This window comes from Stegostoma tigrinum, chromosome 9 (assembly GCF_030684315.1).
Source record: "Stegostoma tigrinum isolate sSteTig4 chromosome 9, sSteTig4.hap1, whole genome shotgun sequence".
Lineage (NCBI taxonomy): Eukaryota > Metazoa > Chordata > Chondrichthyes > Orectolobiformes > Stegostomatidae > Stegostoma > Stegostoma tigrinum.
The window spans coordinates 31,563,925-31,587,080 of record NC_081362.1 but is presented as its reverse complement, the minus strand read 5'-3'; the positions used below and the strand labels follow the sequence as shown (position 1 = coordinate 31,587,080).

General features: G+C 43.7%; 1 protein-coding gene across 2 annotated transcripts in view; it reads right to left on the bottom strand.

Moving 5' to 3' along the window:
- Positions 1-23,156, bottom strand: part of serac1 (serine active site containing 1) — a 266,772-nt gene that overhangs the window by 18,964 nt on the left and 224,652 nt on the right. The gene's annotated exons all lie outside the window — the stretch shown is intronic.

The window sequence follows — 23,156 nt, the reverse complement described above, 5'->3', positions numbered from 1 at the left end:
ATCACAGAATCCCTACAGTGTGAAAACAGACCCTTCAGCCCAACAAGACTGTCACAGCATCCCACCCAAACCCATTCCCCATAACCCATCTAATCTTCATATCCCTGAATACTATGGGCAATTTGGCATGGCCAATCCACCTAGCCTGCACATCTTTGGATTGAGAGAGGAAACTGGAGCACTCGGAGGAAACCCACACAGACATGGGGAAAATGTGCAAACTACACACAGACCGAGGGTGGAACTGAACCCGGGTCCCTGGCACTGTGAGGCTAACCACTTAGCCAAAATTCAAAGCGTTTCATATGATGTGCTGACTGCATGTTTAAAACAGAGATGAAGTGAAATTACTTCTCAAAGAGTCATGAATCTGTGGAATTCACTACCTACAGTGAGGCGGATGTTTGGACATTGAGTAAATTTGAGGAGATACATTTTAATTCGGAATGGGTTGTAGGGTCATTGAGGAGCGTGCAGAAAAGTAGAGTTGAGACCAAGATGGGAACAACCACGATCGTATCAAATGGTGCAGCCAGGCTCGAGAGTCCGAATTGCCCATTCCTGCTCCTTTGTTCTTATGACATATGTTATCTGCAATCCTCTCATGTACAGAATGAGCTGAATTTTGCTATTGCAATCAGTAAAACACTGATGTACCACAACTATTATCGGTGCCAGAACACACATTAGCATTATGTTCTAGAAATTACCACCAAAATGCCCATTCCCGCTCTCAGAGGAACAGGTGAGTGGGTTTTAAGTTAAAAGAGCTAAAACCGATCTGAGTGCAATCTGCCATGTGTGGGAAACACCTATGGGACAAGGCGATCAGGTTATTGTATTATGTCTCTAAAATATTTTTAAAAAACTACAAGCTTTTATATAGTTTTAACCCAGGATTCTAAAAATCTGAAGATGTATGGATTTCTAGGCTTCTTGTAACATGCATGAAAAAAGCACAATCAGAAAACAGTGCAAATTGATGAGGCTGTCATTGGCAAGTCAGAAAGGTTTTAAATATTGCAATCTCAAATCAGTGAAATAAGTGAGATCAGAAATAGCTAGCATAGCTGTTGCTCACAGGATTTGTGTTCGGGCTAATTACCAATATGTTGCTGGTCATTTCTACCATTGCATATTAGTACTTAGGAGTATGAGAGTTTCCCATGTGGTCACCGAAATTGGCAATGTCCTGGTGAAGACCTCTTGCCAAGGTAATCAGCCATGTACATTGACAATACAGTCAATGGCACTACAGTTTTTAACTTATTTGTCTTGAAGGAATCAGCAGATGATATACGTAGAATTGCATAAGCTATAGCCATCAAGTGTATTTCACATGTGACCAAGCCAAATTTGCAGATGTGGCATACCCATGGACTTCTCAACTGATGAATCCAGTTACAATCAGTGCTTTGCTGCTCAAAAGGTCCTGCAGGTACAGGCAGTAAGTAACTACACATACATGATAACCAAAGCATCCCCAGATCACCCTGCAATCTTCATCAACTGAACTAGCTTCCTTGAAATCAATGTTGAAATCATTTGCAAAGACTAAAAGATCATTCTGTCCAACTGTGCTGTGACGCTTTCAGCTCATGTCAGTTGACCTACTCTGAGAAGAGATTAGCAGATGCCTTCCTGGAAACAAGAGCTCCCTTCTTGGTGATGGCACCTGTGAGGAGCCCAAAGAATGTGGTTGAGGAACACTGCAACCAGAGGTGTAATAAGTAAGCAAGAACTTAGGATGTTTAAGATAGTTTATGATCTCTAGGCAGATATAGGTACATCAGTCTTGAACAGTCAATGATTATGGTTTGCTGCAGAATGTACAGTAGTAAGGGTTTAAGCTCCAGTAATAGGAAGGTACTGAGAATTCTGACTCTTCAAAGAAAGAAGGAAGCATGTGATGCAACGAGGGTACCAGTAGAAAGTATACAGTTATTGGGGATGGCAAGGCAGCCTAATACAGGCAGGCTTCACCTAAACTGAGACATCTGGTACACAGAATCTGAATCTACTGGGCTTTCCTATGTTTCAGCAAAAAACAGTCCCTCAATCATAAATTTATCACTATCACTTGCACCTGTTGGTCATGTAATGCTTTACGAGACAGATGACAATAATCGGGGCAATCAAAAATCAGGAAGTGACGAGGCAACTCAAATTTTATTTTTGACAGTGCTGTTTAACTTGAAAGTTTTGGTAGAAGCATTTTTGTGGAGAGTGGCTATTAGAATTAAGTGTGTGACATTTTTATTAATGTAAGGGTGAGTAGGTCAGTAGAGTCTGGTCAGATGGAAATGTGAGGAGGTCACTCTGAGAAGAATGGCTGTGGTCACTGTTGCATCAACATCACATTTCTCACATTGTTCATCCCAACATTGTAAGGGCTACAACCACTGAGTATGGCACACTTTGGGTGGAATTTTAACATTTCACTTGGTCTAAGTGGGGAAACCTTCTAACATGCTTTGATCTGGAGATTTCAGCAGCATATTTCTGTGACATTGCAGTGCAGCTGATGCAGCAATGCATCTTTTTTTTCTGGGTTTCTCAACTGATGGCCCACACAGTATAATTCAGCTGAAGTATTTAAACATACTATACAATGAACAGAGATAAAGGAAAGTTGGCAGAGCTTGATACTGCAAAAATGGAGACATTACCAAGGAAGGCAGCAACAGATTTCATCTATGCTGTACATCCTTGGACAGGCTCAGAAAGCTCATAGTCAGATTCTATAGGTGGAAGAGGAAGTTTGCCCCTTAAAACAAAGATGTATGGCTGGAATTGGTTGAATAAGTCATTGAGAATTGAATGGTACCATTCCTCTGAATACAACATTGCAAGAGATTCAATGACCTACTAAGGGCAAGGAAGGAATGCAGCATGCCACAATCAACTTAACTGATGTGTATCTATTCTTAACATCTGTCACTGTTCCTTTCTAGTCGATCACCTGCATCATGCCAATGGATCGTGCCATTAGGCCCTTTAATCTCATGTGCTTCAATTTTGAAAGTTCATATGTATATCAAGCACACTGTGTGCTTTATCAGGAACTCAAAAGCTTAATTAAACATGATATACCTTTAGATTAGATTAGGTTCCCTACAGGGTGGAAACAGGCCCTTCGGCCCAGCAAGTCCACATTGCCCTTTGCAGCATCCCACCCAAACCCATCCCCCTACAACCCACAAACCCCTGAACAGTACGGGCAATTTAGCATGGCCAATCCACCTAGCCTGCACATCTTTGGACTGTGGGAGGAAGCCAGAGTACCTGGAGGAAACCCACGCAGACACGGGGAGAATGTGCAAACTCTGCACAGACAGTTGCCCGAGGCTGGAATCGAACCTAGGTCCATGTGAGGCTGCAGTGCTAACCACTGAGCCGCCGTGCTGCCCCAAATTTAATAGTTCTATGCTGTCTTTCACTAATTAGCCTATATTTTCCAAGAGCTACAATTTTTGACCCAGATTGCCCATAGTGTTCAGGGATGTGTGGATTAGGTGGGTTATGAGGGATGGGTCTGGGTAGGATGCTCTGAGGGGTGGTGTGGACTTGTTGGGCCAAATGGCCTGTTTCCTTCCACATTGGAGGAATTCTATGAAATTAACGTTTCTAAAAATTTCACCAAGTTAGGCTGATTGTCTTATATTTGTTATTTCTGTTGTCTCTCCCTATTTTTTAAACTTTATTTATGTTCATTAATGAGATGTCGGCATTAGTGGCCTGGTTAGCATTTACTGCCTTTCTCTTATCTGCTCTTGAGAAGGCAATTTTGATCTGCTTTCTTGAACCACTACAAACCTTGGAATTTAGGTATAACCACAATACTGCTAAGAAGGGAGTTCCAAGATTTTGACGCAGAAATAGCAAAAGAACAGTGCAAAAGTGTCAGTTAAGGAAGTGAATGGTGAAGGTATTAGATGGAATGCCAATCAAGCAAGATACTCTGATTGGGTGGTGCTGCGCTTCTTGGATGTTGGTGGAGCTGCATTCATCCAGGCAAGTGGACAGTATTCCATCACTATCCTGACTTGTGCCTTATAAATGGTAGATAAGGGAAACAGAAGGAGAGGCACTTGCAGCAACATTCCCTGCCTTGACTACTCTTTGTACCGTAGTATTTATGTAGTTGGTCCAGTTCAGTTTAAGTCTCTGTCACTTGATCTCAGTCACTCCCTCACCCACTCACAGTTGCTCAGGTTCTCATTCGCTCACAGACAGATTCTGTCTCTTGCTCGTTCTGCTAAAGTCTGTCAGACATTAGGTCACCCAACCACAGTCTCTCAATCATTCACTTGCACATTCTCCCATCTCTCAATCACTCACTTGTCCAACCTCAGACTTTCAGGAAACTGTTTGCCCCTGCCAGTCTGTCTAACACCTACCCTCATCCAATCGATGTTACTCAGACACTCTCTCGCCCACCCCAAGTCTCTCAGACACTCTCCACCCACCCCCAGTCATTTAGACACTCGCCACAACCAGTCTGTCATATACTTGCTTGCCTAACTTCAGTCTCTCGCTCCCAACCCCACTGTCTCAGTCTCTCGTTCAGCCAACATCAGTGTCTCAGACAATCACTGGTCTAACCCTGTCACTGTCACTTGACTGCCCACTGCCAGCATCTCATCTTGTGCACCAACATCTGCTTTGATGCTTGCTCATCCACCGACAATCGGTCAGTCACTCAATCACCGATCCCCAATTTCTCGGTGGCACATCCCCAGGTGCTCAGTCACTCGCTCACCAATTCCAATGTCTCCATCACTCGCTCACCAATCTCAGACAATTCCTCCATAAGACTGTCAGCTTTTGTTCACCCAACTCCAAGTCTCTCAGATACTTGCCGGCCCATTGTCAGTCTCTCTGTTACTCTCTCACAAACTCTGATTCTCAATCACTCATTCACATGCCCAACCCCAGTTGTTCAGAATCTCATTCACCCACTGCCAGTTACTCAGACGGTATCGCATTCAAACCACAACCTTCCAGACACCCAGTTGGACACCTTCAGTGTCTCAATCACTCGGTCATGCAACACCAGTCTCTTACAATCACTCGTGCATTGCCAGTCTCTCAGACACTCACTCACCAAACCCAAACTCTAAGTCGCTCGCCCCCAACAATCTCTCATTTACTCATTTGCCTGGCTTGCCTCTTAGTTATTTGCTCAGCCAACCCCTGTCTCTAATAATCATTCTCACACAGACAGTGTGTTGGAAACCTATGCTTGCCTTCACTGTTGCTTCAGCGATTGTTCACCCAAACCCTATCAGGCTCAATCCCAATCTCTCACACACAAACACTCAGCATCCCCTGTCTCTCATTCACTCACCTACCAACATTTGCTCACCCACTGACTGTCACTCACTCACCAAAGTCTATTCGCTTAAATACTTGCACGTCACCAGTTGCTCAGAAAGTCACAAGCCCATTGCCAGTGTGTCAGACATTCACTTGCCAACTTCTGTTGCTCAGTCATTCATACATCAACCCCAGTCACTAGTCAGCCCCTTGCCCACTGACAGTCTGTCAGACACTATCTTGCCAAACCCCAGTCTCTCAGATACTTATTTACACACTGCCAGTCGCTCAGATATTCACTTCAACACTCCCAGTTGCTTAGATGCTCACTTGCCAACTGACAGTCTGTCTGCTACTCACCAAACCTCAGTCACTCATTTTTGTTTGCACAGCACAAATAGCTCAGACACTCCCGTGCATACTCCCAGTCGTTCAGGCATTTGCTCACCACTGACTGTCTGATACTTGCCAAACCTCAGTCACTCATTTTTGTTTGCACCCCATAAATTACTCAGACAGTCCCTTGCACACTTCCAGTTGCTCAGCATTTGCTTACCACTGCCAATCTGTCAGTTACCCATGCTCATCCAATTCCTGTTGCCCAGACAGTTGCTTGCCCTTCCCAAGTCTCTCTGACATGTATGCCGCCCCGGTCTCTCAGGCACTCGCTTGACCACCAAATTTTCTTAGAATCCGAAAGAACTGCATATGATGTAAATCAGGAAAAACAAAGTTGCTGGAAAAGCTCAGCAGATCTGGCAACATCTGTTAAGAAACATCAGAGTTAAAGTTTCCAGTCCAGTGACCATTCTGAGGTAGGGTCACCAGACCCGAAACATTAACTCTGAGTTTTTCTTCACAGATGCTGCCAATGACCTGCTGAGCTTTTCCAGCAACTAATTTTTTTCTTAGACTCTGACTCACCATCTGACATTTTGACAGTTACTCGTGCCCAGCCACAACCTCTCAGAAATTTGCTTCCATACCCACAGTTGTTTGAACACAGTTGCTCATTCTTTGCCAGAAGCTGAGACATTCACTCATACCCCAGCATCTCAATCACTCATTCGCTCACTGTCAGTTGCTCAGACAATTGCCCTCCCACTGCCAGTGTATCAGACATTCCCCTGATCAATCCCAGCTGCTCAGTCACTTGCTAACTCAAACCGCAGTCTTTCTTGCTCACCCACCCAATCTTTTTGCAACCTGCTTGCTCATCCTCTGTTGTTCAAAGCTCATCTGCCCTTCACCAGTAGATCCGACATTTGCTTGCCCACGTCAGTCTCTCAATCACTCAACTCGTCAAACCCCCAGTCTCTCGGTCCTCTCTGCCCATCCTGAGTCACTTAGACTCTCACGTGCCTACTGCCAGTATCTTAGTAGTTCACTTATCCAATCATTCAGAGAATTGCTTGCTTACTACCAGTCTGTTAGGCACCATTGGTTGCCCAACCTAAGTCACTCAGACAGTCAGTCAACCACCCCCATTGACATTTTGTCAAAATGACAATTTGACATTGTCATCATTGCTCATTTGCTTAGACAGTCACTTGCCCAGTGCTAGCCTCTCAGAGGCTTGTTTATGAAATCCCTCAACTCCATTCAAGGCCCAAAACAAACCTTTCATATCATACAGGGGTTTGCCTGCACATCCATCAACTTGGTCTACTGTATCCACTGCTCTCGATGTGGCTTCCTCTACACTGGTGAGACCAAGCGTAGACTTGGACACTGTTTTGTAGAGCATCTGCTCTCTATAGTGACAAATGGCAACAACTTCTGGTTGCCTACTATTTTAACTACCCCTCCGTCCCCTGGGTGACATGTCCATCCTGGGCTTCCTCCAGGGTCACAATGACACACCTCCTCAAACTGGAGGAGCAACACCTCATATTCCACCTTGAGCGCCCACCGTCTGATGGCCTAAACATGGAATTCACCAGTTTTAAAATCTCCCCATCAAACCTACCTCATCCCATGTCCAACCATTCCTCTCATCTTCACCTCCATAACCTGACACAACCGGTCCATCTTCTCTCCCACCTATCCGCTCCACCCATCCCAGTGACCAATCCCCACCACTCCCTATCTGCACGCATCTATCATCATCACACCTACATTCCCCAGCCCCACCCCTCCTCTATTTATTTTGCAGCCCCCTTTCCCATCGCTATTTTAGAAGAAGGGTCCCAACCTGAAATGTCAACTTTTCTGTTGCTCTGGTACTGCCTGGCCTGCTGTGCTCCTCCAGCTCCACCGTGTGTTGTCTCTGACTCCAGCATCTGCAGTTCTAGCTATCTCTCAATCACTTGCTTGCCCAACTCCAGTCTCTCAGTCTCGCTCTATCCAACCCCAGTCAGTCAGATACTCGCTCACCCACTGCCAGTCTCTCAGTTACTCACTCATCCGACACCAGTCCAAGACAAACAGCAAGAACTGCAGGTACTGGAGTCAGAGACAATGCAATGTGGAGCTGGGAGGAACATAGCAGGCCAGGCAGCATCAGAGAAGCAGGAAAATTGACATTCAGAAGGGTATCAACCCAAACTCCACTGGATTCAAGATTGTTATGGAAAAGGGTAAAGGGAGGTCCTATGTTAAAGTTCTGAATGGGGGAAGGTGATTTTAATAAGATCAGAGGAGCAACTGCCCTGCTCCTCTGATTCTGCCTAGCCTGATGTGTTCCTCCAGATCCATGCTGTATTGCACAAGTCTCAGGCAATCACTCACCCAATGCCAATCTGTCAGACATTTCTGCTCACACAACCCCAGTCATTCTGACACTCACTCATTCATTGCCAGTCTCTCAGACATTTGCTCGTCAACCTCTTTGCTGCAAAAGTTGCTCGCCTACTCTAATCTCTCAGTCATTCATTTGCCTACTCCCAATGTTTCAGGCGCAAGTTGGCCCAGCAGCAGATACTTGCACAATCCCAGGCTCTCAGATACTTGTTCACTCTTCTCTATGAGCTCAGGCACTCTCCCCCTTTGCCAGGAGCTCAGACATCTGCAACCAAACTCCAGTCTCTCAGTCACTTGCTCGCCCACTGTCAGTCTCTCAGATAGTCACAGTCACACAGCACAGAAAGACACCCTTTGATCCATACAGCCTATGCCAAACATAATCCCAAACTAAACCAGTTCCACTTGTCTGCTCCTGGACCATATCGCTCCAAACCTTTTCTATTCATGTAATTATCTAAATGCCTTGTAAACAATCTGACTGTGCCTGCATCCACTACTTTCTCAGGAAGTTCATTCTAAATGTGAACAATCCTCTGTATAAAAAAAATGCCCTTCATGTCTTTTAAAAATCTCTTGAAATTCCCATTCTAGGGAAGAGACACCTACCATTAAAAACCAAAAGAACTGTGGACGCTGTAAATCAGGAACAAAAACAAAGTTGCTGGAAAAGCTCAGCAGGTCTGGCAGCATCTGTGATGGAGAAAACAGAGTTAACGTTTCCGGTCCGGTGACCCTTCTCAGCAATTCTGAGGAAGGGTCACACGAAACATCAACTCTGTTTTCTCCTTCACAGATGCTGCCAGACCTGCTGAGATTTTCCAGTAACTTTGTTCTTGTCACCTACCATTAACCATAATTGTTCCCCTCATGATTTTATAAACCTCTATGAGGTCACCTCTTAACCTCCAATGCTCCAGTGAAAAATACACCAGCCCATCCAGGCTTTCTTTGTAATTCAAACCTTCCATATCCAGCAACACTCTTGTAAATCTCTTTTGAATCCACCGAAGCTTAATATCACCCTTCCTATAACAGACCAACCAGAACGGACACAGTACACCAGAAGAGGCCTCACCAATGTCCTGTACAACATCAACATAACTTCACAACTCCTACACTCAAAGGACTGAGTAAAGACAGCAAGTGTGATAAACACCTTTTTAACCACCCTATCTATACGTGATGCAAACTTCAAAGAATTATGAACTCAAACCCCTAGGTCCCTCTTTTTTACAGGATTACTCAAGGCCCTTCCATTTGCTTGCCCAATCCCAGTCTCTCAATAACATGCTCGCCAAAACACAATAATTCATACTTTACCTTCCGCTTCACCAGAAACCCAGACATGTGCTCACCAAATTTGCTCACCCCAGTGTTTCATTCACTTGCTTGCCCAACCCTAGTTGCTCCGAAACCCGCTCTCTCAAATTCAGTGTCTCTCAGTTACTTACTTGACCAACTAGACATTTGCTTGCCTACCCCATGTCTCTTAGATAGGCACTCACCCAACCTGAGACTTTCAGACACTCACTCACCCCAACCCCAGCCACTCAATCCCCTGCTTGCCCTTGACCAGACTCTCATTTAAGGAGCCTTCCAAGATGCCACCTCTTTTTAGTGCTACAATTGATTCCTCTCCTGTCCCCCTCATCTTTTCCTGTATAACTCAAGATTCTCCTTTATTGTATGTCCCCCTTTTTGCTCTTCTCATTTCTTTTTTAAGTTCTTTCCTGCATGCTCTACATCCCTCAAGGGTTTCAGTAGTATTCATCCCTCAGTATCTATTATAAGTCTCCCTTTTTCTTTTTATCCCACCTTTTGTATCCCTTGATATCCAGAGTTCATTGGATTTGTTGATCCCACTCTTTATCTTTACTGTAATATGATGGCCTTTTATGCTTCATATTTCCTTCTTGAATGTATCCTACAGTTTTGACACACGTTTCTCTTAAAAGTATCTGCTTCTAGTTTAGGTCAAATCATATCTGATCTTATTAAAATCACCTTCCCCCATTCAGAACTTTAACATAGGACCTCCCTTTACCCTCTTCCATAACAATCTTGAATCCAGTGGAGTTTGCAAAATGCTGGCCCTACTGATACTTCAACCATTTTCCCAGCTTCATTTCCTAAAATCAAATCCAGGACAGCCTTTTCAGGTCGGAAGTTTTATGTACTGGCTTAAGAAGCTGCCCTGAATATACTTTAAGAATTCTGCTTCCCCTAAACCTTTCACACTATGACTATTCCAGTTAAGGTTGGGGAAGTTGAAATCCCCTACTGTCATTACTTTAACACGTCTCTGAAATTTGTCTACATGTCTATTCCCCTATTTCTTTTGGACTGTTTAGGAACCCGGAGTACACTCCCAGCAATATGCTTGCTCCTTTTTGACTCTTAAGTTCTACCCATGCGGCTTAGTCACTGAGTCTTACACCACAGAAGAGGCCCTTTGGCTCATAGATTGGTGCAGAATCAATCTACACTACTCCTACTTTTCAGCACTTGGCCCACAGCCTCGAATGTTCTGACATTTCCATAGGTCTTCCACATTTTTTCCCACGTCTACTAATATATGGACAGTGTATTCATGATTCCCGCGATCCTCTGATTGAAAAAAACCTTCGTATCCGCTCTAAACCTTCTGTCTTTTACCTTAAAATTGTTAATGATCCTTTGACTTGCTATCCACCTCATCCGGTGTTCCCTGTTTCAAAGAAAACGACCTGAGCCTGTCCAGCCTGTCTTCATAGCTAAAATGCCACACCCCAGGCAACATCCTGGTAAATCTCTTCTGTGCTGCCTCCAGTGCAATTACATCCTTCTGCAGGGAGATGACCAGACAGCAAACAGTATTCTACCTGTTTTATACGGGTCCAACATAATTTCCCTGCCCTTATAATCCATATCACAGAGGGTAAAAATAGATGTTTCCAATGCCTTCTTAACTACTGTATTAATCTGTCTTGCTGCCTTCAAGGATAAGCACAGTTCCTCTGAGCTTCCTAGTGTCCTGCCATTCATTGAGTACTCCCTTGTTTCGTTACTTCTTCGTAAGTGCATCTCCTTATACTTTTCAGGGTTAAGTTCCATCTGTCACTGAACTGCCCATCTGATCAACTCATCTATAATCGTCCTTTGAGGAGATGTTTAAAGTGTCATGCCTCCTCACTGGTGTAATTGATTCCCTGATCAATGCTGTGACACCCCTATCATCTTTTACCTTGTTCCCTGTCTCGCCTGGAGACCCTATATCCTGGAATACTGAGCTGCCAATTCTGCCCCTCTTAAAACAATGTCTCAGTAACAGCAGTGACGTCATACTGCCATGCATTAACTTGTGCCCTCAACTCATCTGTCCTCCCCAAAATTTACAATTCTTCAAGTTTTGTATCATCTGCAAAATTTGAAACTGCCCCCAGCAAACCAAGATCTAGGTCATTAATCTATATCAGGAAAAGCAAGGGCCCAATACTAACTCCAGGGAATTCCACTGCAAACACTGCCCCCCCAAACCGAAAAATATCCTTTAACCGTTTCTCTCGTTTCCTATCACTCAGCCAATTTTGTATTATGTTGTTACTGATTCCATGTCTTACAACTTTCCTCACGTTTGTTGAATGGCATTTGAAGAACCTTCTGGAAGTTCATATACACTACATCAAGAGCGTTACTCTCAGTGAGCTTGATATTTCTTCAAAAAACTTCAGTGAGTTAGTTGAACATGATTTTCCCACTGGAAATCCATGTTGACTCTTGTCATGTCCTACTCAACCCACCTTTTTTCCATGTAACTGCTAATTCTATTCCAAATTATTAGCTATCCTAAATTATGTGTAGGTTTAACTGCAAATGTGTATGTAATTTCCGTTTAATGGTTGTACATTTAACAAAACTGTTTAAAAAAAGCAAGAAAAAAATGGTATGGTCAGTAAAATGCCAAGTAGCCTTTGAAAAGTGAAGGCAATCCTTATAAATGGACTTTGGTGACCATCCGTGGTTTTCTAGACCTTTCAAAATGACAAACAATGCGAGTGACTTGGAGATTGGTGCAGAGATAATGGGAACTGCAGATGCTGGAGATTCCAAGATAATAAAATGTGAGGCTGGATGAACACAGCAGGCCAAGCAGCATCTCAGGAGCACAAAAGCTGACGTTTCGGGCCTAGACCCTTCATCAGAGAGGAGATTGGTGCAGTCTTGTTACACATGATGAGCTTGGAATAGAGAGGCCATTGGGGTAATTTACAAAGAAACTACACCACTAACAGAGCAAGTACTGTACTGTAGGAGAAGAAATTTCAGGATTATTACTGGCTGTTTCAACATCTTGAAGTTCATGTTGAACTTGGTAACAAATAAATACTAATTTACATTGATAATAATTTAGTGATTTTTATTGAAAATTTAAAATTCAGAATCTGAGACTAATAAAGTAGTCTTTTCTTACAATCCTTAAATGCATTAATTATTTGCAGACCGATAAAGATAATCTAATTTCCCTAAGTGTAAAATTTTGGAATTCATGAGAAGTTGAAGGAATGCTAGGATTGTACTGGGTATGTGTTTTGTGATTTGTGTATCATATAGTGGAATCACTATATCATGATTGTGTAAATAATTGTGTATCATATGGAATACCCTGCCTGCCAATGTAGTTAACTCAGCCACATTAGGGGCATTTAAACAGTCCTTGGATAAGCAGATGGATGATGATGGGATAGTGTAGGGGGATGGGCTTAGATTAGTTCACAGGTCAGTGCAACATCGAGGTCCGAAGGGCCAGTTCTGCGCTGTATTGTTCTATGCAATGAAACACATTATTGAAATGGAGTTACTTTTTTGAAGTATGAAAACATGTAAATATATTTTTATGTATTTTTGGACTGTCAACCGAAGTGAGAAGTTTTTGAAGGCAGGTATCTTTACATGTATTGCAAGCACTGTATACATAGTTGCTGGTTAAAGCAACGGTAGAAGGCAGGCAAGCTGGAGCCAAGCGTTTTGTCAAATGGAGATTCGGCCTTCAATAGTTGATTATTCTGTGGACTAGTAACTAGTCACTGATGATTAAGTGATTAGTTCTCAGGAAGCTGAACAGCTTGGTACCGTAAATCTCCACCGGTTAAGAAGCTCTCTATATACTCTGCAGTAAAGCTACCTTAAGCCTAAAACAAACCATTTATCTCTCCTTCGGCTGTGACTTTTAGAAACCTTTTTATAAATATGAACCAGCCATACTATGCCTCCTGCAAAGTAGTGAAAACGTCCAGAGAAGAATGAGCAACTAGCAGCCTTTTGATCAGCAGAGGAATTATCTCAGTAGTTCAGGGAGCACTGAACTATTTTCCCCATTTTTAAGTCTGCCCATTTTCTTTCCTGTCTGTGTGCAAGGGGGAATATTACAAATGGGATTAGAATTTTAACTAGTTATGTGTTGACAGTTCATAATCGCTTAGGCTAGAGTCGATTGACTTGGAAACACAGTAATCCTTGTTAAACCTGACCCATGCTTTCTATCAACTTGGGTCTCAAACCCAGGTAAACTGGAGAATTTTGCATACTTCAAAAAATCTTTAACTTTTGTGCGGTGTCAGGGAATGGCATAACTTGATTTCCAGCATGCTACATCAATGAGGTGTAACATTCGCTAAATGCTCTTTCCACTGAAACATGGCTTGCCTATTTCCTTTCCAAAATTAGATCTAGCATGGCACCCTGTCTTGTCAGCTCAGAATCATACTGAACAAGGAAGATCCCAAGCACAGACTTCACAAATTCTGCTTTTTTTGCCCTTTACATTGTTATTTTCCCAATTATATGAAAAAATACAATCCTATTTGTCAATAGTTTTGCATCTCTGCAATTTTTTGACAAAGTTAATAGTTTCTACTGTATTCCCACCATTGTAAAGGCTGTACATTTTTATTTTTCTGTTCTTGATTGTGGAAATGGGAAAATAACTGTTTTACTAGACCAAAGACAGCTGAAGAATTGTGCACTTTTTAAAAGCAAGTAATCTGTCTTTCACTCGAAGTACTGTGCACACAGCTACTTGTACAAGCAGTAGTGGAAGCCTATGTTACGGATGAGCTGGAACTAAGCGGGGTATACAAACGGAAACAACCGATTTGGCTGGCAACAAGAAGTTACTCAGACCGTGAAGTAATGATCAGTTTTTGATGAAAGGTTTCCTATCTGCCAATAATTTGTAATTGGCTCTCAAGTAGCTGAACAATTTGGGATGTGTACATTTGTGAGAAGCAATCAAATCTCTACCAGTGCAGTAGCCATTTTCTTTTCTCTGCAATATAAAACACTCAAGTTTGAAGAAAACAAGTTTATTTCCCCTTTACAATTGCTGTAAGGTGTGGCTTTTAATTTGGAGTTTGAAGGCCTACATGAATTTGAGGTGGGAGGCAGGAAGTTCAAATGAGATGTGAGGGGCATGTTTTTTTACATAAGAGTGTGGTAGGAATCTGAAATGCGCTGGTTCAAACAAGTGAAATTATTAGGTTTACTGGATGGCGCGGTGGCTCAGTGGCTCACTGCTGCCTCACAGCAGTAGGGACCCAGGTTTGATTTCACTCTCGGGTGACTGTCTGTGTAGAGTTGCATGTTCTCCCTGTGTCTGCATGGATTTTCACCAGGTGCTACTGTTTCCTCCCACAGTCCAAAGAAGTGGAAGTTAAGTAAATTGGCCTTGCTAAATTACCCATAGTGTTCAGGGATATATAGGTTAGATGTGTTGGCCATTGGAAATGAAAGGTTACAGGTTTAGGGTAGGGGGATGGGTCTCAGTGGGATCCTCTATGGTCAGTTGGTGTGGACTTGTTGGGCCAAATGGACCGTTCCTACACCGCCACACGTTCTCTGATTCCATGGAAACCCTGTGGACAGGGTCACTGTACTGTGTTCCAGACTTTCCTTCCGCCATAACATCCGTATTTCTTTTTCAGTTGGTGTGTGTCTGTATGTATATGTGTTACAACAGAATTTATGAGGGGGAGTTTTAACTTGTAGAGTGACAGGTAACCTTTTATTAAATGGCACCTATGGGACCCATATTCTGCTCCACGTTCTGCCAACCAGGGTCTAAAATACAGAAATTGTAGAATTTTGTGTACTTTTCAAAATCTTTAACGTTTGTGCTGCCCTCGCAAATAGAAGGTCTTGATTTCTAGCACATTATTGCTGTGAGGCTTAACACTATCTTAGGGGACTACAGCAACGGGAAGAACAATTTACATTTACACAGCTGCAACTAAAAACTGTGAATGGTGGAGATTTTAAAAAGTGCTGGAAAACCTAAGCAGGTCTAGCGGAATTCATGGAGAAAAAATGAGTTAGCATTTTGAGTCGAGAGGGCTCTCAAGAAATCAAAAACAGTTACAGAAATAGAAGGAGTTTGCAACAAGAATGAGAATTTTAAAATCAAAACGTTCCCTAATTGAAGCAATGTAGGTCAGTGAGTGATGAGATGATGGATAAATAGAACTCAGTGCAAGTCATGGATGGTAGAAGATCAAATCCAACTCAGAGTGGTTTGGAATTGTCATGTCAAGATGGAACAAAAGCAGATAGGAGTTTCAGCAGCAGATAATACAAGGCAAGAATTAAGTCAGGTAATGGGCAGGATATTACCAAATTCTGTTGGACAATGGAGAGCCACTGAGCATGATAAACTTGGATTTCTAGAAGGCTTTTAACAAGATGTCACATAAGACGCTACTAAATTGACGTCAACTTCCCTAATAGTGACTTCAACTTCCCTAATATAGACTGAAACATCCTAAGTTCAAATACTTTGGATGGATAGTTTTGTCAGGTGTATCCAGGAAAGATTTCTGACTAAATATGTAGACAGGCCGAAGAGAGGGGAGGCCATATTGGATTTGGTGCTCGGCCACAAATCAGGTCAGGTATCAGATTTCTTGGTGGGAGCGCATTTCAGTGATAGCGATCACAACTCCCTGACCTTCACTATAGTCATGGAGTGGGATAGGAGCAGACGGTATGGCAAAGTATTTAACTGGGGAAGAGCACTTGGAATTGGCACAAACTGTAGCGCATAAATTGGGAACAGATGTTCTCAGGGAAATGCATGACAGAAATATGGAGGTTGTTTAGGGTGCACTTACTATGAGTACTGAATAGGTTTGTCCCACTGAGGCAAGGAAGGGATGGTCAGGCGAAGGAACCTTGGATGACAAGACATGTGGAACATCTAGTCAAGAGGAAGAAGGAAGCTTATTTAAGGCTGAGGAAGCAAGTATTGGACAGAACTCTACAGAGTTGCAAGGTAGCCAGGAAGGAACTGAAGAATGGACTCAGGATAGCGAGAAGGAGGTATGTGAAAGTATGATTAAGGAAAACTCCAAGGCTTTCTATACTTATGTGAGGTACAACAGGATGGCCAGAGTGAGAGTAGGGTCAATCAAGGATAGCGGAGGGAATTTGCGCTCGGAGTTGAAGGAGGTAGGGGAGGTCCTAATGAATACTTTGCTTCAGTATTCACCAATGAGAGCGGCCTTGACGTTTGTGAGGAAAGCATGAAACAGGCTGATATACTCAAACAGGTTCATGTTAGGAGGGAGGATGCACTCGAAAGTTTGAAAAATATGTGGATAGGTAAATCCCCGGGCCAGATGGGATATAGCCAAGGCTTAATATGGGAAGCGAGAGAAGAGATTGCAGCGCTTTGGCGATGATCTTTGTTTCCTCACTGTCTACTGCAGTAGTGTCAGATGATTGGAAGCTGGCAATTTTTTTTCCCTTGTTCAAGAAAGGGAATAGGGATAATCCGAGGAATTACAGACCAGTTAATCTTGCTTCTGTGGTGGGCAAATTATTGCAGAGGATTCTGAGATAGTATTTATGATTGTTTGGAAAAGCACAGTTTGATCAGAAACAGTCAGTGTAGCTTTGAGAGGGAAAGGTCTTGCCTCATAAGCCTTATTGAATTCTTTGAGGATGTGACAAAACACATTGATGAAGTTTGAGCAGGAGACGTGGTGTAAATGGATTTTAGCAAGGCATTTGATAAGGTTCCCCAAGGTAGGCTCATTCACAAAGTTAGGAGGCATGAGATTCAGGGAAATTTGGCAGTCTGGATGCAGAATTGGCTGTCCAATAGAAGACGGAGGGTGGCAGTACATGGAAAGTATTTAGCCTGGAGCTCGGTGACCAGTGGTGTTCCACAAGGATCTGTTCTGGGACTCCTGCTCTTTGTGATCTTTATAAATTACGTGCATGAGGAAGTGGAAGGGTGGGTTATAGTTTACCAATGACAAGAAGGGATTGTGAATAGTGTGGAGAGCTGTTGTAGGTTGTAATGGGACATTGACAGGATGCAGAACTGGGCAAAGGAGTGGCAGATGGAATTCAACCCGGAATAATGTGAAGTGATTCATTTTGGAAGGTTGAATTTGAATGCAGATTACAGGAATAATGGCAGGATTCTTGGCAGTGTGGAGGAACAGGTGACTAATACCTGAAGGCATGGGCTCAGAGTGAAAACAGAAATAGATAGGTTCATGATTAGTTAGGGATCAAGGCTAAGAACATAGAACATAGAAAAGTGCAACACAGTACAGGCCCTTCGGCCCACGATGTTGTGCTGTGGAATAATCCAAATCCAAAAATAAAATAACCTAACCTACATTCCCCTCAATTCACTGCTGTCCATGTGCATGTCCAGCAGTCGCTTAAATGTCACTAATGACTCCGCTTCCACGACTACCACTGGCAAAATATTCCATGCGCTCTCAACTCTTTGGGTGAAGAACCTCCCTCTGACGTCTCCTCTATACCTTCCTCCTAACACCTTAAAACTATGAACCCTCGTGGCAGTCAATCCTGCCCTGGGGAAGAGTCTCTGGCTATCAACTCTATCCATGCCTCTCATTACCTTGTACACCTCGATCAGGTCACCTCTCTTCCTCCTTCTCTCCAAGAGAAAAGTCCCAGCTCAGTCAACCTCTCCTCATAAGACAAACCTTCCAGTCCAGGCAGCATCCTGGTAAACCTCCTTTGCACCCTCTCCAAAGCCTCCACATCTTTCTTATAATAGGGCAACCAGAACTGGACACAATATTTCAAGTGTGGCCTCACCAGCATTTGTAGAGCTGCAGCATAATCTCGCGGCTCTTAAACTCGATCCCCCTGTTAATGAAAGCCAAAACACCATAGGCTTTCTTAACAACCTTATCCACCTGGGTGGCAACTTTGAGGGAGCTGTGAACTTGAACTCCAAGATCCCGCCGTTCCTCCACACTGCCGAGAATCCTGCCTTTAATCCTATATTCAGCATTTAAGTTCGAGCTTCCAAAATGCATCACTTCGCATTTATCCAGGTTGAACTCCATCTGCCATTTCTCAGCCTAGCTCTGCATTCTGTCAATGTCTCACTGAAGCCTGCAATAGCCCTCCATACTATCAACGGCACCTCCAACCTTTGTGTCATCAGCAAACATAGTAACCCACCCTTCAACCTCCTCATCCAAGTCATTTATAAAAACTACAAAGAGCAGAGGCCCAAGAACAGAGCCCTGCGGGACACCACTCAGCAGTGACCTCCAGGCAGAATACTTACTATCTACAACCACTCTCTGCCTCCTGTCAGCCAACCAATTCTGAATCCAGGCAGCCAAATCACCCTGTATCCCATACCTCCTGACTTTATGAATGAGCCTGCCATGAGGAACCTTATCAAATGCCTTGCTGAAGTCCATGTACACCACATCCACTGCTCGACCCTCATCAACCTGTCTCGTGACTTCCTCAAAGAACTCAAAAAGATTCGTAAGGCATGACCTTCCCCTCACAAAGCTATGCTGATCCCTTTAATCACGCTATACTTTTCCAAATAGTCATAAATCCTATCCCTCAGAATTTTCTCCAAAACCTTGCTGGCCACAGACGTAAGACTGACTGGTCTGTAATTTCCAGGGATTTCCCTATTCCCTATCTTGAAAAGAGGAACAACATTTGCCTCCCTCCAATATTCCGGCATGACTCCCGTGGAGAGTGAGGAAGCAAAGATCTTCGCTAGCGGCTTAGCAACCTCCTTTCTCGCTTACCGGAGCAACCTAGGATAAATCTGGTCTGGCCCTGGGGACTTATCAATCTTAATGTTTGCCAAAATTTCCAGCACATCAACTTCCTCAACCTTGATCTGTTCAAGCCTGTTTTCCTGCTCCTCAAAGTTCTCATTCACAACAAGGTCCCTTTCCTTAGTGAAAACCGAAGCAAAAAACTCATTTAGGGGTTCCCCTATCTGCTCAGACACCATGCACAAGTTCCCTACGCTATCCCTGATCGGCCCTACCTTCTCCCTGATCATTCTCTTATTCCTCACGTATGAGTAAAACGCCTGCGGGTTCTCCCTAATCCTTCCTGCCAAGCCTTTTTCGTGCCCCATCCTGGCTCTCCTCGGTCCACTTTTGAGCTCCTTCCGAGCAAGCCTATAATCCTCTAAAGCTGTGCTAGACCCTTGCTTCCTCCACCTTACGTATGCTGCCTTTTTCTTTTTGATTAGAAGCACCTCTGTTCCAGTCATCCAAGGCTCCTTAATCTTACCCCTTCTTACCTGTCTCAGACGAACAAATTTATGCATCACTCGCAACAACTGCTCCTTAAACAGCTTCCACATGTCTGCTGTGCCATTTCTGTGGGACAATTGCTCCTAATCTGTACTTTCGAACTCCTGTCTGATAGCGTCATAGTTTCCTTTACCCCAGTTAAATATCTTCCCCTGGTAACTGCTCCTTTCCCTTTCCATGGCAATGGTAAATGTGAGGCTGTTGTGGTCACTGTCGCCAAAGTGTTCTCCCACCATGAGATCTGACACCTGCCCTGGCTCATTGCCGAGCACCAAATCCAAAACGGCCTCCCCCCTCATCGGCCTATCCACATACTGAGTAAGGAAAGCCTCCTGAACACTCCTGACTAAGACAACACCATCCAAATCATCTGCACTAAGGAGGTTCCAATCAATATTGGGAAAAATGAAGTCACCCATAACAACAACCCTGCTACGTTTGCACTTTCCAACAATCTGCCGGCCAATGAGTTCTTCGATCTCCCTACTGCTATTTGGGGGTCTGTAGAAAATCCCCAGTGAGGTGACTGCCCCCTTGCTGTTCCTAACTTCCACCCATACTGACTCAGTCGACAAACCTTCCTCGGCAACTTCAGCCCATACCACCTCAGTAGACAAGTCCTCATCAAAGGTTCTTTCAGCCGCCATTATACTGTCCTTGACCAACAAAGCCACACCCCCCCTCTTTTACCACCTTCCCTGACCTTAATAAAAGATCTAAACCCTGGAGCCTGTAACATCCATTCCTGACCCTGCTCTATCCATGTCTCCAAAATGGCCACAACATCGAAGTCCCAGGTACCTATCCAAGCTGCAAGCTCACCTACCTTATTCTGGATACTCCTGGCATTAAAGTAGACACACTTCAATCCAGCTTGCTGTCTGCCAGCACACTGTGACAGTGAGGCCCTGACCATGTTGTCCCTACGCTCATCCTCTTGTGTACTAGGACTACACCTCAGTTTCCCATCTCCCTTCTGAGCTTATGGGGAGAGATCAGGAGAATTGGGCAGAACAACATATCAGCCATGATTGAATGGCAAAGCAGACTCAATGGGCCAAATGGCCTAATTCTGCTCTTTTATCTTATGAACTAACACCATCAAAGTTCCGTTACTAGCCAGAAACACGTGCCAGCAAGATGCACTGGTGGCTGGCAGGACTACTCCCTCAATTATCAAGTGAAAACTAATTAAATAATCGCCACGCCAGTCGTTATCCTGTTTAGGATGGCCATTCATCCCCAGTAACTTCCAGCCATAAGAAGGTGAATAGCACAGCAGCTTCAGCAGTGACTGTTTTTGAGGAAGGCAGGGTGCAGCCCTCAGCAGGAAAATTAAAGAAACATAAATAATGGAGAGGAAACATTTCCAAGGCAATTGCTGGATGTGTGTCCTCCTGTTTGCTAAAAGAAAGCCACTTCAGCCTGCAAGTAGAAGGCTATTTCCATTTAATTGGCACCTACAAAAGTAACTGGGGCATTGATCTGCAAAACACCAACTGCCTGAAAAGACGAGTCTCATGAGGGACTTTGCATATGTAAATTCATTACCACTGCCCGATCTTATTCCTACAGGATGTGATTAGGCAGCAGATCTTCCTGGTCACCCCAGCCTGCTCCCGGTTTGTGCTGCCAGCAAAATTCTGTCATAGTGTTATGTAAGTGGAAATAGGCATCCTTGATAAAAGTGTGGATATACAGTTGGGTATTCTATGAAGTTTTTTTTTGTCTCACAGTTTAGAAAAATAAAGTACCATTAAGTTACAGGGATGAACTTTTTAGACAATACTGTCTCTTGCTCTGCCACCTAAAGGGTCGATGGAGAAGGCATTCTTGCCAATCACAACAGCCCACAGCCATTTATTCTGCCAATACTTGTCAACTGGTTCCAGATAGGGCTTCTGCACTTTACTCCAGTAGCATTTGTGCAGGCCTCGAACTACAAGTGCTCCCCAGATTCAAATGCTCCAAATTCAGGATTGATAAGTATTGGGGGTCTCATGGCGAGGGCACTAAGTGGAGATGGGAAGATGAGGGAGGAGCACCTATGACAGGGGTGTACATTAGCCTATGATGTGGAGGGCAGTCCATTGATACAGGTAGCCCTCACAACTTCCCATCCAAGACCACAGGTCTGAAGAGGAGAATCTCTTAGCTTCTCCTTTGGCCTGAGCCCCTACTGCCAGCATCAAAATTGCGTTCATGTGGAAAGTACCCAAGGTGGTCAATAATTGGCCATATATGGGCTTTGACTGATGCAAGGACACGCTTCCCTGGACTTCAACTGCTCCAGATAAAACCTAGGGCAGGTTGGGATTTGGCAGAAGAGCAACAGGAAGTCTACTCAGGAAGTTTTAACGGACTCCACTCACAGACCTGTCAGTGGAGGTCCGTAATATTTTTTCCATAAAGTCATAACCCCATAGAAAGAAGCCATTTAACTCATTAAGAACCATTTCAGCACTTACGAGGGCAATGTGCTTGAAGGGATTCAAACATGGAATTTGTGAAAGATCGACACAGATTTTGGAGGCAATGGCACATTCAAGACTTTTGGAGAGAAATAGCATGTTGATGTAGTTTATCAAAAAAGAGAGGGATCAGCAGGGACCCCTAATGACAGAATATTTGAACAGGGCAAGACAGCTCCTCAGGTGATGAAATCATTCATAAAATCAACCAGAATGAAGGCTAGAAAGCACAACTGGGTGGTCAACAGTTTAGTCATACAGTCATAGAGTCCTACAGCACAGAGACTGGCCCTTCAGCCCAAAAGGGTCCACGCTGACCAAAATGTCCATCCATACTAACCCTAATTCCTTGCACTTGGCCCACATCCTTCTAAACTTTTCTTTGTCAATGTATTTGTCTAAATGCCTTTTAAACCTTGTTAATGTACCCACCTCAACCATTTCTGCCGGCAGCTCATTCTATATGTGCACCATCCTCTGCGTAAAAAAAAATTGGCCCACGGGTTCCCATATATTCTTTCCCCTCTTACCTTAAACTGATACCCTCTAGCCCTTGATTCGCCAACCCTGAAAAAAAGACTGAGTGCATTCATCCTCTCTGTGCCTCTCATGATCATATACAGTTCAATCAATAAGATTCTCCTTAGGTCTCCTACGGTCTAAAGAACAAAGTCTGAGCTTGTCCAACCTCTCCATATAAGTCTCCTTAAGTCCTGGCAACATCTTTACAAATTTCTTCTGCACTCTTTCCAGTTCAATAATAACCTTCCAAGGTGGCTAAAACTCAATACAATACTACAACTGCAGCATAACTTTGAGATAACACAGTGTGAAGCTGGATGAACACAGCAGGCCAAGCAGCATCAGAGGAGCAGGAAAGTTTGACGTTTTGTGTCGGGACCCTTCTTCAGAAATGGGGGGAGGGGATTCTGAAATAAATAAGGAGTCGGGGGAGACAGATAGAAGATGCATAAAGGAGAAGATAGGGTGAGAGGAGACAGACAGGTCAAAGAGGCGG